The sequence below is a fragment of the Sorex araneus genome, chromosome 7 (assembly GCF_027595985.1).
Source record: "Sorex araneus isolate mSorAra2 chromosome 7, mSorAra2.pri, whole genome shotgun sequence".
Classification (NCBI taxonomy): domain Eukaryota; kingdom Metazoa; phylum Chordata; class Mammalia; order Eulipotyphla; family Soricidae; genus Sorex; species Sorex araneus.
Genome location: NC_073308.1, coordinates 7195242 through 7213699, shown reverse-complemented (window position 1 = coordinate 7213699; position 18458 = coordinate 7195242). Strand labels below are relative to the sequence as shown.

Genomic DNA, 18458 nt, shown 5'->3' with positions numbered 1-18458 from the left:
ATTTTTGCATCTCTGGGATATATTCCCAGACATGGTATTGCTGTGTCAAATGGGAACTGATTTCTAGTTTTTTGAGAAGTGTCCTTATTGTTTTCCAGAAAGGCTGGACCAGTAGGCATTCCCACGAGGAGTGAAAGGGAGTCCCTTTTTCCCCACATCCATGCCAACAGCGCTTGCTTTTGTTTTTTTGGATGTTTTTCGGTCTCTGTGGTGTGAGATGATATATCATAGCTGTTTTGATCTGCATCTCCCTGATGATTAGTGATGAAGAGCATTTTTTCATGTCTCTTTTGGCCATTCAGATTTCTTCTTTGAGGAAGAAGAAAAAGAATTTCTTCCTCTGTTCATTTTATTGCCACATTTTCTGATGTGGTTGGATGTTTTTTTCTTGTGGAGTTCAACCAGTGCCTTGTATATCCTTGATATGAACCCCTTCTAGAGGGGCATTGGATGAATAACCTTTCCCATTGTGTAGACTGTCTTTGTCTAAGCAAAATGGGAATCGAAGGAACTTTTCTCAATATACTCAAAGCCCTCTACCATAAACCCACAACAAGCTTTATCCTCAATGGGGAAAAAGTAAGAGCCTTCCTTGTAAGATCAGGGACAGGACAAAGATGCCCACTCTTACCACTACTATTTAAGATATGCTGGAAGTACTTGCCATAGCAGTTAGTCAAGAAAAAGACATTAAGCGTACCCAAATTGGAAAGAGAGAAAGAAAACTCTCATTATTTGCAGATGACATGATACTATATTTTGAGAACCCTAAAACCTCTACCAAGAACTTCCTAGAAGCAGTAAACATGTAAAGTCACAGGTTATAAAATCAATACCCAAATGTCCATGGCTTTCCTATACACAAATAACGAGAGAGAAGAAAGTGATATGAAAAAGGCAATCCCATTCACAATCATGCCTCAGAAAATCAAGTACCTCGGAATCAGCTTAATGAAGGAGGTAAAGGACCTATACAAAGAAAACTACAAAATGCTACTTCAAGAAATAAAAGCGGACACGAGGAAATGGAAACACATCCCCTGCTCATGGATTGGGAGAATTAACAATGTCAAAATGGCAGTACTCCCCCAAAGCCTTATACAGATTCATTGAGATCTCTACACATGACATTCTCAAAGAAATGGATCAAACACTCCTGAAATTCATATTCAAGCGCTCACAAATAGCTAAAACAATTCTCAGGAAAAAGGAGATGTTGGGGTATCACCTTACCCAACTTCAAACTGTACTTCAAAGCAGTAATAATTAAACAGCATGGTATTGGGACAAAAATAGCCCACAGACCAGTGGAATAGGGTTGAACATCCTTACACAACCTTCAAATATATGAGCATGTAATCTTTGATCGGTGAGCAAGAGATGTGAAGTGGAGCAAGGAAAGTCTCTTTCACAAATGGTGCTGGCAAAACATGTAACTTTCAGTTACATGAAAAACAATGGGCTCAGATCTGTACTTAACACCATGCACAAAAGTCACATCAAAATGGATTAAAGACTTCAACATCAGACCCGAATCTATAAGGTACATTGAGGAAAAGGTCGGCAAAACCCTCTACGACATTGAAGCCAAAAGTATCTTCAAGGATGAAATGCCATTGACCAAAGAAGTAGAAACAGAGATGAACAAATGGGACTATCTTAAGCTAATAATTTTCTGTACCTCAAAAGAAACAGTGACCAGAATACCAAGACTGTCTACAGAATGGGAATCCAGTTTAATTCCAGGTTTAACCTTTTTTATTTGTTTGTTTGGGTTGGGGGGTACACACAGAGGTGCTCAGGGCCTACTCCCAGCGCAGTGCTCAGGGGTGGCTCCTGGTACTGGTAGGAGTTTGGGGCTGGGGGAGACCCTCTGCTGCCAGCGATGGAATGTGCATCTCCCAAGCATGCACCGTGTGCCCCAGACTGTTAAAGTCTCCCTCTGGTCCCTCTGGTTAGTCTCTTGAGTACAACCACATTGTGAAAAACTAAAAGGTACAGGGGCTGGAGCAATAGCACAGTGGGTAGGGTGTTTGCTTGCACACAGCCAACCCTGGTTCGATTCCCAGCATCCCATATGATCCCCAGAGCACTGCCAGGAGTAATTCATGAGTGCAAAGCCAGGAGTAACCCCTGTGCATCGCCGGATGTGACACAAAAAGAAAAAAAAAACCCAAAAAACTAAAAGGTATAGTATGTTTTTCCATATCTTCACCCCCAATTTTGATTGTCATTGCTGCCAGCCTCCTGGTGAATAGGGACAGCTCACCCTGGTTTGGTGTATTTTTTGTTTCTTTTAAAATTTAATTTAGGGGCTGGAGCAATAGCACAGCAGGTAGGGCGTTTGCCTTGCACGCGGCCGACCCGGGTTCGATTCCCAGCATCCCATATGGTCTCCTGAGCACTGCCAGGGGTAATTCCTGAGTGCAGAGCCAGGAGTAACCCCTGTGCATTGCCGGGTGTGATCCAAAAAGCAAAATAAATAAATAAATAAATAAATAAATAAATAAATAAATAAATTTAACTTAGTTTTTAAAATTTTATTTTCCCTTGCCTTATATAGACACTGTAGTTCGCAAAACTGTTCATGAAGATTTGTTACAGACATTCAATTCTACCATCATTGTACCTTCCCACCACCATTATCTCCATTTTTTCCAATCATCCTTTAAACCTTACGCAAAGCAGGTACTCAGTAATTTATTTATTTATTTTATATTACTTGTTATAATTTGCTAAAAGAATACTGAAAAAATATCTCCTCAGAAGAAAATTAGTGAAGATTGTGTATCTCACCCTGGAGCTATTATCTTATCTTATCTTATTTATTTTTGGAGCTATTATTTTAGTTTAGAATTTTCTTCTTCTTTCTTTCTTTCTTTCTTTCTTTCTTTCTTTCTTTCTTTCTTTCTTTCTTTCTTTTTTTTTTTTTTTTTTTGCCTTTCGGGTCAAACCCGGCGATGAACAGGGGTTACTCCTCGCTCTACAATCAGGAATTACTCCTGGCAATGCTCAGGTGACGATATGGGATGCTGGGAATCGAATCCCGGGTGGGTCGCTTGCAAGAAAATTTCCTATCTGCTGTGCTATCGCTCCAGCCCCTCACCCTGGATCTATTAAGCAGTTGTACAAGACATTGCTAAGATATTGGTATAGGTTAAGCCTTTTATGTTGGTACTTTCTTAACCTAGATCGGATGCCTTCTACTTTATATCCCATGCAGTCTGTTTGCTACTCCTGTTTTATCAGTGTTGTACAGTTTGAGGTGTCGTGTGGCTGCAAATGCCCTTGTGCATTCCAGTAAGCCCAAAGTTTTCAAGGAGGTGATACAGGTGGAGTTAACTTTTTAACTGGCCATCTAGCCAAGGCATGTGAATTGGGGATAGGGCCTAAGAATGAGTTCCTTTTGTGCCAGAGACCACCAGTGTTACCTGGTGATCCTCAAGGGTCTCCAGGGCTATAGTCAGTGGTGCTTCAAAGAGGGTGACATGGTGCCAGGTCAAATACAGGTCTGGTTTGCACCAAAGTCCTTGAGCTTTGTCTTGATCATTTGTCACATCAGTGTTTTTAGTTTATTTCCATTTTGGGACCATACCCGGTGGCATTTAGGGCTTACTCCTGGCTCTGTGCTCAGGGGTCACTTCTGGCGGGACACCGGAGACCATCTATGGTGCTGGGGATCAAACCCAGGTTGGTCATACGCAAGGCAAATGGCTTAGCCCCTGTCCCATAGCTCCATGAAAAGTTTTTAGTTTTCATGTAGTCCAGCATCTATTTCCTTTTGTCACTTCGGGTTTGGGTGTTTGTAATTAGGATCCTAATTGCCAGGTGTAAGGTCACGAAGATTTATTTCTGTGCTTTTTCTCAGGAACTGGATTATTTGCTTTGGACTATTGTATAGGAAAAGGACTCTTGGCTCTCTGTTTGGGGGTCACCCTGGTGATGCTGAGGGGAACCTGCCATGCTGGGGATCAAACTGGGCCTCCCGTGACCAACACATGCATTCAGTCTGTTGTGCAGCCCTCTGGCCTACTGCTTCTTAGTTACGGAGTTAGCTCTTACTTTTAGGTCCAGAGCCACTTAAGCTCCCGTCTGTGTCTGGTGTAAAAGGCCCAGCATCCCCTTACCTCTGCCCAGTCACTGAAATCTGTTTTTCCTGTCTCTTCCTCGGCCCTTTTAACATTTTGCTGTATTTACAGTTCCCTTATTTTTGTGTCCACCTCAGTAATATTTACTGAGGCATATACTCTTTGGCAGGTACTCCGTGGCTACTTTTTGCATCAAATTCTGGAACATTTGTAGCCCACGACAACAGTGGTTTCCCAACCCCCTGGTCTGTGGGCAGGTGCCAGCCTGTCCTGCCAGAAGGTTCTTGCCACTTTGTGAACCAGTGCTTGCCACTTTCTATGTGGCAAACCATGGACACGGTTTGGACACTGTGAGGGCTGACCACTCTCTTCCTGGTTGACCTGATGTCATGTGGAATGAGGCGGGGAAAGCCGGCCTGCTATGGAGTTTTCCAGAACTCCTCTCTCTCCTCACTTGGGCATTCTCCATGTTGTCTGCCCTTTGCTTTCATTCTGTGTCACTGTCTTCTCTTCCCCTTCACAAGCCAAATGGACCAGAGCCCTGGGAGTAAAGGACTAAACCCAGGACTAAAGGGTTTCCAAGGGCTGCCTCTTTGTTCTCATACAAGTCCAGGCCCCTAGCTATTGACTCATTTATAAAACCAAGGGGACCCCGATGAAATTTCTATATTTGGGGGACTATTAAAGTGTTCCTTGTACGAAGAAAGCGTTCATGTTTTCCTGTCTGAATTTGAGTGCCAAGTGCAATCGGAGCACTCAGGGTACTAAAAGGAAGATAAAACCTATTGTCCGCGACATGTTCATCATGAAGTGGAGACCTGTGTGAACAGTTTCACAGGGTGTTGGGAGAGGCAATGAACTCTGTAATTACTGGTTTGAAACAATATCAGGCTTTAGGTAACTTAACCAAAGCAAATTGTTTTTAGTGGAGAGAGAAAACTCGGTGTAGCTTAATGATCTGGTATGGAGGCATAAAAAATAGTGGTGGGTGGAAGAAGTATGTCAGAATGCCAGTGATTTCAGCTGCTCTGGAAGAACGGACTAGAATTCAGATCATCTTTAAAAAGTCCTGGATAGGGGGTTGGAGCAATAACACAGCAGGTAGGGTGTTTGCCTTGCATGAGGCGACCTGGGTTCGATTCCCAGCTTCCCATATGTCCGCCTGAGCACTGCCAGGAGTAATTCCTGAGTGCATGAGCCAGGAGTAATCCCTGTGCATCTCAGGTTGTGATCCAAAAAATAAAAAAAAAAGTCCTAGATAGAATCTATCTTTGTTTTGTTTGGGAGAGGGGTATTTGGGACCACACCCAAGTGTCTGGGGCTATTCCTGAATGTCTTGCTCAGGAGTGACCCCTTGGAGTGCTGGGGATACACTCTTAGTCATCAACCAAAAGAGCATTAATGATTAGGGATGATCCTTTCTAAAAAGACGAGGATGGAGGGCTCCCAACATGTTTCTTTATATTTTACATACTGTTCCAAGGATCAGAGTTGGTTTGGCCACGTGCAAGGCAAACATCTTACCCTCTGTCCTATCTATCTTACCCAGGATCTAATTTTTTTATTGTTTTTGCACCACACCCAGCTATGTTTAGGGGTTACTCGTGACTGTGCACTCAGGAATCACTCCTGGCAGTGCTCAGGAGACCATATGGGATGATGGGGAACAAACCAGGTCAGTCACATGTAAGGCAAGCACCCTACCACTGTTGATTTCATCAGTCTTGATAAAACTGGGATGTGCCTTGAATCACTCATGTTCCTACTTCTGAGTTTTAACTACAGCAGACATAAAATGAGAAATGATTATGTGATAGTTTCCAGACTTCTAGATTTCCAGAACAGATAAAACAAGAATAAAATTCAGACCATGATCAAAGATTTTCCATTTTTAAAACAACTTTAGGACTGAAGGGGATAAATAAAAATCACTGTATCACTGTCATCCCGTTGCTCATCGATTTGTTTGAGTGGGCACCAGTAACATCTCTCATTGAGTGACTGCACAGCGGTTGGGCATTTGCCTTTCACGCAGCCAACCCGAGTTCGATTCCTCCGCCCCTCTCGGAGAGCCTGGCAAGCTACCGAGAGTATCGAGCCCGCACGGCAGAGCCTGGCAAGCTACCCATGCTCATTGGATATTGGATATACCAAATAAAAATATTTTTAAAAATTCCTCTTCATAAAACAATTATTAGCATTGTAGAGAGGTCTGTAACAACAAGTCTCACAATGGAGACATTACTGGTGCCTGCTCGAGCAAATCGATGAACAATGGGATGACGATAACAGTGCTGCAGTGCTTCCACTCAGCAGCAGGGCATTTGCCTTGCATGCAGCCGACACGGGTTTGATATTTCACCCCTCTTGGAGAGCCCGGCAAGCTACCAAGAGTATCTCACCCGCACGGTAGAGCCTGGCAAGCTACCCGTGGTGTATTCGATATACCAAACACAGTAACAACAAGTCTCAATGGAGATCATAATGGTGCCCGCTCGAGCAAATTGATGAGCAATGGGATGACAGTGACAGTGACAGTAGAGAGGTCACACAACTAATGAAACCAGTTTTTGTCTTAGAAAGAAGAACATTTGTTATATTACCCTTTATGTTTTTTGGGGGGCCAAACCTGGCAATGCTTCTCCTTGCTCTGCACTCAGGAATTACTCCTGGTGGTCCTCAGGTGAACATATGAGATGCTAGGGATTGAACCTGGTCAGCTAGATGCAAGGCAAATACTCTACCTGCTGTACTGTCACACTGAGCCCTATTTATATTATCCTTTTTAAAGGATTAGGGAAAATTTCACAGACGGGATGTGGTGCTGTCCTGATTCTGCTGACCTGGGTTCAATTCCCACTTCCATAAATGGTCCCCCAAGCCCTTCCAGGGATTCAGTGATGTTTGAGCACAAACCTAGGAGTCAGCCTGGAGCATCACTGGGTGTGGCCCCCAAATAAATGAACACAATTCCATCTTCCACTAACATTTTTTTTTAACTTTTTGGGTCACAAGGGCTACTCCTGGCTCTGCACTCAGGAATTACTCCTGTCGGTGCTCAGGGGACCATATAGGGTGCTGAGAATCGAAGCCGGGTCAGCCACGTGCAAGGCAAATGCGCAACCCGCTGTGCTATTGCTCCAGCCCCTGATACTAACATTTTAAAATTACGGATGGGAAGGACCTACTTGCCTTCTTAGTCCATTGCTCCACCAAATAGCTACAGGGAAGCTAAGAAGTCTCGTGGGCACCACAAGCTCCCATGTTGGAGTCACTACTTGAATCAACTCAATTCCCCAGTCTCTGCCCTGCTCTCAGCTCCCACATCATCCGGGTTCCACAAACGCACCTTCACAATGGTGCAGTATCCTGTGGGGTTGGGATTGGGGTGAGGAGGAAGGAAATTGTTTTCTAAGGGTTCAGGCAGAACTAGAGGTCCTTCCCCTATGTCCTTAAATTAGCTCTCTGGTCTCTAATCCCAGGGCTCAATGGCTCCAAGATGAGATACAACAGTTTTCACACACCTTACTCTGAGGAAACCTTTTTGGATAATTTTCAGTCAAGTATTTATAGCAAGTAATACAAAATAAATGACTTAACATTTTTTGGGGCAGTTTTGGGATAGTGGTGGGAAAAGTCAAAGGTGGTGGAAAGGTGTAATGGTGATGAAATTGGTGTTAAATATTGAGTGTAATCAAATTCTGTGAAAAACTCTGAAATAAAAGAAAGAAAATTAGCCCTCTGGGCTCATCAAGAAAGACTTGTGCTGATGGGACACCAAGGAGTTTAAAGGTGGGGACTTGGTGCCTAGCCCTTAGCACTGTGGGCTGGGCCTGGCCACAGTAGATCCACCCCCAGCACGCCCCACCCTCGCACAAGCCCCCTTTGAAAAAGCGGGGGCAGGTTCTGCGCAGGCGCAGTGCCGCCGTGAGTTTGAGTTGCGCAGGCGCAGTGAAGCCGAGGAGGGCTCAGGTGGTACCTTTCACGGTTCCCAACGAGAGTGACAAAACCCTGTTGGTGTGGGAGATGAGCTCTGGCCCCAAATATCCCTTGCATGTGAGCCGGGTCCCCCCGGGAAAGGAGTCTCTCGAGCCCCGACTTCCCGCCGTGGCCCCGCGCCCTGCCCTGTGCCAAGGGAACCGTGGCTGTCAGCTCGCGCAACACTTTCTTGTGCTGCACCTCGGGCCCGTGGCCGTGGCTGTGCGACGCAGCTGCAGCCCCGTCTTGCAGAGTGCAGCGTGCTGGGGATGTGGCCCCTCACCTGGGGGCAGGGGACAGGCGGGGAGGGTGGCCTCCTATGCCAGACTGTGCAGTGGGTGACCAAGGCGGCCCTGCAGCATCGTTCTCTGTCCGCAGCCTTCTCCCGCTTCGCCTTCTGTGTGCGGTGAGCGTCTTCCCCAACGCTGTGGCCTCCCCGCCGGGTTTCTACTCCGGGGTCAAGTTTTATTCTGCGCGCGCCGCTCACTCAGCCCAAGGGGCCTATGACCGGCAGCCGCTCTTCCAGTTGTCTCAGCTGAAGGTGGCTCCGCACTCGGCGGGGGCCGGCCCCGTGGGAAGCAGTGCTGGGCGGGGGCACCTTACACTGGCAGCTAGCCGCCCCCACCCACCAGCCTCCCGCTGCCTTGCAGAGTGTCCCCCAGAATCCGGGTAGCAGGCAGCCAGTCCCCCAAGGCTGCTGCTGCAGAAACGCCCAGGCTGGTTGCAGGAAGAGACTCGCTGACAGGGTCAGAGCCAGTTCCCAGCCTCCTCTGGGCTTTGATGGGGTCCACGTGTGCGCTTGGCAGTCCTGTTGGCTGGAGGGACTCGCGGCCAGCGTCATCGCTCTGTCTTAAGCCAGCCATTCGCGATGCCCAGCCCCAGTTCCCAGTTCCCACCGAAAACTTTCTTCCCTTGGCGTGCACCCCAGCTCCGCGGTCTCCAGCTCCCAAATTCCGTCTCGCTTGGGCCTCATTTTGGTCCCATTCTTTTGTCTGGCCCATTTCCGTTCTCTTGTGGTTCGTTTCGGTTTTGGTGGAGCGGTGTTGGGTGTGGAGGGGATGGAGGTAAGAACCAAGGGGTCTCCTGCTCCGCTGTTTTCCTGTGCACACCCCCCACCATTTCCCATGCCTCTGAATATATGAGTGAGGATTTTTTCTCTTCAAACCTTTCACTTGATAATTCTCAGCCTTCTCTGATTGGCTCCCTGAACTGGCTTCTCACACCTCATCTTGCTGGTCATTCTCACTCCCCATCCTTTCCTCCTTGCCTGCACCTTCATCGGACATGAAAACACCCCTCCGTGGTGACCATAGACTCTGCTGCTCCTCTGCAGGCTCAACACCTGCTTCAGTCTCTACTCCACCCCCTAGGAGTGAGATCAAGGTCTCTTAGACATTATTTGCTTTGCAGACTATACGCTGCAGCTAACCTATGGCCATCTCACAGTTACATCACAGCTGGTATTAAAAACATTTTTGGCCAGAGTGATAATATGGCCGGGGAGGGCTCTTGGCTTGCACTTGCTCACACTGGCTGGATTCCTGGCACCCCAGATGGTCTCCCAAGACCCACCAGAAATTTTTCTTGAGTGCAGAGCCAGGAATAAGCCTGGGGAATGCCAGGTGTGGCCCCAACCCCCCCTCAAATAAATATAATTTATCCGTTGTAATTAATGAGTGGTACTCCCCTCACCCCTTTCTCTCATTGGCTACTAAGACCATCTTGTAGGAACAGGGATGTGACCCTTGGCAGAGCGTAGACCTTGCATATGTAAAGGCACTGTAGGAGGGAGGAAGATGAGTTTCATAAATGTGGTTTTGAGATTTATTTTTTTTTTGCTTTTTGGGTCACACCCAGCGATGCTCAGGGGTTACTCCTGGCTTTGCACTCAGGAACTACTCCTGGTGGTGCTTGGGGGACCATATGGGATGCCGGGGATCGAACCCGGGTCGGCCGTGTGCAAGGCAAATGCCCTACCCGCTGTGCTATCACTCCGGCCCCGGTTTTGAGATTTTTATAGCATAAAATTCATTACCAATATAGTGACAAAAGGAACATTCTATAAATCAGTATATAGTTGTGAAGGTGGTACTCTAGTAGATCATCTAATGTAGAGGCTGGGATTACTACCTTCCCTCGGAAAGTTATCCATTTCAATGAGAGGTTCTTTTATATCTTGGATAGCACCCAGAGTTCTTGTCTACTTTTGGCCTCCTGTAAGTACAGAAAAGCAAATTGGATCTTAATGTAAGGTGAAGGAAAGACCCAAGTCATCAGAGAGGTTTCTTCATGGTTACCAGCAAAAAAAAAAAAAACTGTTCCAAAGTTAAGGTAACTACTCTCCAGGGTCTCAGAACCCTTCTGAAGCTTCCTAGTCGACAAAGCTGCCGTCACCACAATGATGGGCTAGTGTGTGGTGCAAACATTCAAGATCAATCGTCATTGCTTCCTCTCTCACCCAGTTGGGGAAACTAATTTTGTTCTCTTTTCTCATTCCTTGATTTATTCTCTCAACCAACAAACTATTGATCCTTTTATGGTAACAAATCTTTCTAGCTTCAGAGAATGAGGAAAGGATACAATATGGATTCTTGAGCACTCAAGGTGCTTATAAACTGGTATAATGATAGGCACATAAAACAAATCAATAATTAATATTGCTTTGCTTTCATTTGTATTTGAATTATTTTTCTTTTTTGTTTGGCAGTGCTCAAGACTGTTTTCTGACTCTGCACTCAGGGATCACTCCTGGCAGGCTTGGCGGCACCATATGGGATGCTGGGGATTGAACCCGGATTGTCCATATGGAAGGCAAAAATGCCTTACCCATTGGACTATCTCTCCAATCTTGCATTTGAATTTTTATAATATGTTCATGTACTACATCCTCGCTGAAAGTTGAACTTGACATTTAAGAACTAATGATGTAAGAAGTCCACAATAATGTATATTTAGAGAACTATTAACAGACATATTTTTTATTTTATAAGGAAGCTCTTATGCAGATGATAGTTACTCATAAAATGTTGTCACAAAAAATAAACTGTACTATTTTCTCTTCTAGCAAGGTTAATAGTTTGGAGAGGGGAGTGCTGCAGATGGAGGTCCTTCTTTGGTAGCATGTCTGTCTTATCTATGCTTCAGGTTATAGTTTCAGACAAAAGTTGCTAGATAGAATCACTGAAGCAATTTACTTCTTTTACTTATATACAATCTTGAAGATCTTCCTGTATCATACATTCATTGACCAGCAGAAGTCAGGGAAATGCTCAGATTAACCAGAGACTATGGAAATAATGCAGAAGAATACCATGGCTTGAAAACAATGAGTATTAGTCCTTACTATGAACTTAATGCCTAAAATGTTTAAGGACCAAAAAATAGGCCAGGAGTTAATGTGCTGACCTTGCTTGCTGCCAACCCAGTTCTATGCCCAGCAGACATATGATTGCCCCAACCACCACCTGGAGTGATCCCAGAGCACAGAGCTAGGAGTAACATTGCTGCTGAGTCACTGTCACTGTCATCCCGTTGCTCATCTACTTGTTCGAGTGGGCACCAGTAAGGTCTCTCATTGAGAAACTTATTGTTACTGTTTTTGGCATATCCAATACGCACGGGTGGCTTGCCAGGCTCTGCCGTGCAGGCTCGATACTCGATAGTCTTGCCGGGCTCTCCGAGAGAGACTGAGGAATCGAACACAGGTCAGCCACATGAAAGGCGAATGCCCAAGCACTGTGCTATTTGTAATAGGACTGCTGCTGAGTAGGGGTCTGAAACAATAGCAACCACCAAAGTTTGTTCGATTTGCTCTTCACAGCCACCTTATGAAACTTGTATTGAGAAGTCTTGGGTTGGCTGAATTAGATCTCTGTGGCAATTTGTTCCTATCGTCGAGTATGTCTCTTACGTCTTTAGGTTTGTCTCAAGCAGACATAAAGCAGTTCAACATCGTGCCCTTGCCCTAAACAGCTCCCAATGCCAGGAACTGGCAAAATACTATTTGGTTTTAATGGATGGTCTAAAAGGATTGTCAGGATAGGAAGTGAAGAGAGAGTTCAAGTGCAGAGCCTGTGCCCACCGTGTTCAAGCCCCGGGGTTTTGTCCTGAGAACTGCACGACTCCCCAGCACTGTGGGGTGTGACTGCAGCAGGCCCTGTGGACCAACAGACCTGACAGATTAGAGTTGTCTAAGTGAAAGTGTCTGAGCACCGGTCACACCCCAGCATCAATCAAGATCTCAGTGAATTGACAGTGGTGTCCATATTCTACAACACTAGTGTGCTCTGTATGTGCGTGGCTGGTGTAGTTCATGGAAAGTTTGGCTTAATATTGAAGTCACAGGTTACTTCAACTGTTAGCACAGGTTGCTGGAATTTAGTTTTTATTTAAATTAAACACTTCAAACCTACATTGAGATGTTCAGAAGGACCTTCAATCTAAAATCCTAACAGCTTCAGAATTTTTCTGACCTTGAAGAAAGGGAAAAGGAAGATATTGTGGCACCACTTCAGAAGCATGAAGATCTTCTGTGCTTTAGAGGTGGTATTAGAGGTGGTATTGTCATCCTTTGATTGCAAGAGCCCTGGAGTTGGCATAGCTGAGGAGACTTTGGATAAATTGGAAGGTCTCTGTGGGGATTAGAATGGGAGTGTGGGTAAGAATTCATTCTCTCTCTCTCTCTCTCTCTCTCTCTCTCTCTCTCTCTCTCTCTCTCCTTGATCATATTTTCAGATACATCAGAAACAACCCTCTCCTTGCTAAACTGCTACAACTTTATTCAGATGTTTTTAACAATTCTTGTTTAAATCTTAGGTAGTAACGAACAGAATTGTTTATTTGGGGGGATGGGGGAAGAGGAGGTGTTGGGGACACCTGATGATGCTCCTGGCTCAGCACTCAGAAATCACTCCTGGCGGTGCTCAGAGGACTCTGTGGAATGCTGGAGATCAAACCTGGGTTGGCTACGTGCGAGGCAAGTGTCCTACCTGCTGTGATATCACCCTGGCAGAACCTTGAACTTCACAATTTTAGAGCTGTCTTTCTACCAAGGAGCTTAGGGGTATGGGGATGGAAATAGTGTTTCTCCTTTTGGGGGATAACAGTCTTCTTTGTTCCAAAGTAAACTTTCAAGTATGTGTAATCTTCCATTATTCCAGCAAATTCTTCACCTAGATAATGAAAGAAACTAATATAAATGCTTTTTCCTCCAGAATCTATGGCACTTAGACTTAGGGAATTCAGTCAAAGGCAGGGCTGTTAGTGAAAGAACTGGAACAGACTCTGGTAGGTGAATCTTAGGGAGAAAGAAGTTCATCTATGCTACTAACAAACCTTTCTCAAGCTTCTGTTTTTATTTTTAATTTAATTTTATAGAGTAATTCACAATATTTTATCGTATTTAATATTTGAACACCAATCCCACCACCATTCCACCTTCCTTACCACTATATTTTGGATGTTTCCATCCGATCCCGAACCCCAGCCCCAAAGCAGAATGAAAGAATTTATTTTGTATTGTTTATTCTGAATCAACTGCTGAAAATGCTCCAAAACTTTCCTTAGAGGAAAATACGTGAAGATTGTTGTATTTCCCCCAGGGACCATTAAGCCCTTCAATAAGAGCTTACTGACAGGTTGTTAAAGGCTGCGCCTGCTTATGCTTTTTATATATACATATATATGTGTATGTATATATCACTTGTATCACTTGTCATCCCGTTGATCTTCGATTTGCTCAAGCAGGCACCAGTAATATCTGCATTCTTCCCTGTCGAGTGCTAGTGTAGCCCAATGATATCTTCTTGCTCCAGGAACACGAAGAGCTCAAACTGTTCATTCAGGGTTTTGACAAAGAAGTGTGACCATCTCGTTGGTGGACGGCCACTCGGTCTTTTGTTCTGTGGAATCCAGTCGGTAACAGCTCTAGTCCAGCGGTTGTCTCTGAATTGCATTACATGTCTGGCCCATCTGATTTTTGACGCCTTGGCAAATGAGACAGCGTCCCTGATTCTTAACCTTCGATGGAGGTCTCAACTCCAGATTCCTTCTTTCACTTGAGTGAAACGTGATACTCCAAGCATAACTCTTTCAGTTCCTCTTTGGGATACCTGAATAGCCTTCTCATCCTGTTTTCGTAGGGCGCAGGTCTCTGAGGCCTATGTTAGTGCAGGAAGAATGGTGGAGTCGAAAGATGTACCGTGGAGGTTCTTTGTCCTCTTAACCACTTCCTCGAAGCTCTTGAAAGCATTCCATGCTGCTCTCTTCCTCCTGCGCAGTTCTGGCACCAAGTAGTTCCTCATGTTGAGTTCTTGACCCAGGTACACATAACTGCTGCATTCGGAGATGTACGTTCCATTGAGAGCAAATGGAACGCCAGGGACTAGTTCGTTTTTCATGAACATTGTTTTGCTGAGATTCAGCTGCAGTCTGACCTTTCACACTCACAGTTGAAGTCGCCAGCATTTGTGCTGCTTGGCTAATGTTTGGTGTTATGAGAACGATGCCACCAGCAAAGTGGAGGTGGTGTCATTGCCAAGCGTCTATCTTCACTCCCATTCCTTCCCATTCCAATAGTCGCATGATATTCTCGAGGGATATATATATATATATATATATACATATATATATATATATATATATATTCCTCTAAGTTTGGTTGCTTTCTATTTTAAACCCCATCAAATGTGGAGTGCTACTTTTGGAATATTAGCGGTGTGAGGTATGTCAAGTTCCTGGTTTGTAGTAGAGTAGTCTATAGGTGTCTATCTTCCACTTGCCCGTTTGAAATATATAATCATTGTGAACTCTGTGCCATGACCTTGACTAATTTCTCCCTTCTAGTTGACCTATTCAGGAATGTCCAGAATAGATCAGACAGCAAAAATGTATGGTAATAGCCCTGACAGAATATACCTACCACAGAGCCGTCAAGACATAGACCTGTGTGGTGCCTTCCCTTACTAAGAGCATGATGTAGTTCTCTTTTTATCTTATTTTCATTTATTTTTATTTTTTGCTATGTTGGGTCACACCCAGCAATACTTAGAGGTTACTCACGGCTCTGCACTCAGAAATTACTCTTGGCGGTGCTGGGGGGACCAAATCGAATGCCACGGGTCTAACCTGGATCAGGCGTGTACAAGGCAAACGCCCTATACTGGCTCCAGCCCCAGTTCTCTCTTTAGACTTCATAAAAATCAGTTATACAGATTGGCACTGTAGATCTATTTGTTTTAGTCAGATTTTGCACCACTGTCATCCTTTTGAAAAAGAAGATAACTCAGAAGTTTACTATTCAAAAAGTTGTGTCAGATGCATGTCAGAAATTTCTCATTGTGGTCTTAGGTAAGACTTTTTATGGTTGAAGTTCTGCAGTTTTCTTATTTGAAGAGCAAATAAATTCTTTTTGAGAAGTCAATTATATTGAAAATAATGGAAATATAAGTACTTCCTATTCTTTTATTCACTAGATGCTCTGCAGGAGTAGTTTCAAGTTTGTTCTTTGTGGAATCTGTGAAAAAATAATTATAGCAAATATTACCCCAAATGTATAAATGTCGAATGGTTTAGATTGTGGAGAATATTTGATCCAATTCTTCTTTCTCAATTGCTTGTCAATAAAGCAGAATAATATAGTGATTATAAACTAGCTCTCTCCATATTTTTCCTTTTTTCTTTCTTGGGCCACACCTGCTGATGTTTAGGGCTTGTTCCTGGCTCTGTGGTCAGGGACCAGTGCTAGGAGGACTCAGGGAACCCATAGTGTGCCAGGGACTGAACCTGTGTTGGCTGCATGCAGGGCAAATGTCCTACCCACTGTAATAACACTCTGGCCCTTCTGTCAAATTTTCAAAAGGCAACTGTAGGTCTTACAGGTATGCGTTGGTATTGCTAAGCTGTATTTTTCTGAAAAAAAAAATAGACAGTAATTTAGCTTACCTTATGGGCAATATTGTAAAAGTCGAATACTTAAAACATACCTAGAATTTAGTAATAGACAAAATATTCCAATTATTGCTATTATTTTCCTACTGGAGAGAAAACATAACTGGAATCAGTTCAGGGTCGGTTTTCAGCACTGACATACTGAGTGGTTTTGATTCTATGTAACAAGCAAGTATGTAATGTGAACCTTCACCATGATTCAGCTGGAGCCAGAAAGACAGCTGAGAGGCCTAGTGCACATGCCGTGCATGTAGAAGGCCAAGGTTGGGTTCCTGGCAACACCTGAGTGTCCAGGAGCAACCCCCAAGTACCCAGCTCGGGAGAAGACTCTAAACTGCTGGGTGTGGCCCCCAACAGCAACAAACAAATAATGGTCATGCTATTTAAGATTTTTACATTTTCTCCTCTTATGGAATTTTATAGTGCTATATTACCGGTTGTGGCCAAAGGAAATGGAATAATCAGTAGAGAATCCACAAACAGAATCACTCTCCTTCCTCTATAGCCCTGCAGTCTTAGAGAGAGAAATTTTAAGTTGTAAGAGACCTTATATAGTTACATGAGTAGGCCCTGGGTTTGCTTCAGCCTTGCAGTCTGGGCAATCCTTCTAGTAAAAGTGACTCTTTGGTCATCTAGTAAAATTTCTATCAACTATAAGAACCTTTAAGAACTAATGGGGGCTTAGAGAAGATGGTACAGGAGCCAAGGCACCTGCCTTGCATATCCCTGCCATGGCATATGTTCCCCTCTAACACCACCAGGGAGCACAGAGCCAGCAGTAGCCCCTGAGTACCAGAGGATATGATCCCCACACCCAAAATATTGAGAAATAAAAGAAGCAGTGGGTTGGAGAGATAGCTCAGCAGACTGAGCACATTCTTGGCATGCAGGAAGCATAGTTTCAGTTTCAACTCAGCATGGCATTGCCAGGAATGACTCCCAAGTATTAAGTGGGTGTAATTCCTGGGCATCATTGAGTCTATCCCCAAAACAGAGAAACAAAAAGAACCAAACTTAATGGTTGCATTGAAAAGGAAAATGCTCTTATTTTTGCTTTCAAAACAAAATTATTGGGGTCAATGTAGCGATAGCACAACGGGCAGGGCGTTTGCCTTGCACTCGGCCACCTAGATTAGATTTCCAGCATCCCGTATGGTTCCCCAAGCACTGCCAGGAGTAATTCCTGAGTGCATGAGACAGGATAACCCCTGTGCATCTCTGGTGGTGACTGAAAAAAGCAAAAAATAAATAAATAAATAAATGAAATTATTGGATGTATAAAGGAAGTACACACACAATATCATAGTTTATTACCTTCAGAGAAAGATTATTTTAGAAAATAATTTCGAATTGATCCTCGTTAACTTTATTTCAGAAAGTGATAAAATAGCTGTGGAATATAGGCCTTTTGAGTCGCTCACTGATGCCAGAACTGAAGGACTCAATCTTTTCAACTATTGACCTAGTTTTGAAAAATAACTTTTAAAATAGTTTATCAAACCAATGAAGAAAACGTCAAACACCTACAATTGGGTCTTAACAAGACTAGCTCAGGAGCCTGAGACCTAGTCCATCAGGCTGCTGCATGGACTGTGGTGAGGGAGACCTGGGTTTGATACCTGCCAGTGCATGGCCTCCGGAGCACTGCCAGGTGCAACCTCAAACACCTCCAGGTGTGGCCCCTAACAAAAAAAAAAAAAGTCCACCTTAAAATGAAACATGAGAAGACATTTAGTACTAATGCCAAAGAATTCAGAAAACTAACACCCATCCCTAAATGAGGCCACTTTTGGAACCAACTCCATTCAAAGCTCTCTACTCAACTAGACACTGGGAGGAAGCCCCTTCTCACGAAATTTATATTCTAGTAGTGTGCAATAATAAGAATTGAAATCGATTAGAAGAAGGACTGTGAACAAAGTGGGTGCTAGTCACAGTATTGTAAGAGAGCTTTGTTACATGCTGACGTTAATGTCTTCAGTGGTCTCTCCAGGAGTGCTAGAAGGGCGGGCAGCCCTCTAGAAAGGGGCTTGCTACTTTTTCTCTATGAATTAATGTTGAGCTCCATGCAAGACAGGGGGATTTGCCCCAGGCTGGTATAAAGGAGTGTATACAGCTGTTCATTCAGTTTAAGAGCCCTCCTTCAGAAAATATTGGGAACATTTGGGAACCTGCATCAATCTTAACTAGTGTTCCTTTTGCAGGTCAGCCTACTTGAAAGCAGGATGGCCAACAGGAGGAAGAATGTGTCTCGGATTTCAGTAGTGAGGAGGAAGCACCAAGACCACCACAACTGGACTAGTACTGTTGAATTCGGCAGCGTTCCCAGCCCTAGGACATGCTGTTCCTTCCCCCACCCCCACCCTGGGGATCAGCCCATAGTAGTCTTCAGTCCCAGTCCTGTTTGGCTGGCAGGGGTGGGAGGGGAGTCTGGGGACAGGGGCG

The 18458-nt window shown here is 44.4% G+C and overlaps 1 protein-coding gene and 1 pseudogene across 3 annotated transcripts in view; both read left to right on the top strand.

Annotated features, from left to right (window-relative positions):
* LOC129406499 (pleckstrin homology domain-containing family M member 1-like) overlaps positions 1 to 18425 on the top strand; it is a 42275-nt gene extending 23850 nt beyond the window's left edge. For 2 of the 3 annotated variants that reach the window (XM_055144491.1, XM_055144490.1), the window contains exon 5: positions 18218 to 18425. The gene's annotated coding sequence lies outside the window, so the exon portion shown is untranslated. Of the gene's footprint in view, positions 1 to 98; positions 464 to 18217 lie in introns of those variants that run through there. The other variant, XR_008631045.1, reaches the window with a different exon arrangement.
* Positions 3396 to 18458, top strand: part of LOC129406560 (RAD52 motif-containing protein 1-like) — a 32101-nt pseudogene continuing 17038 nt past the window's right edge.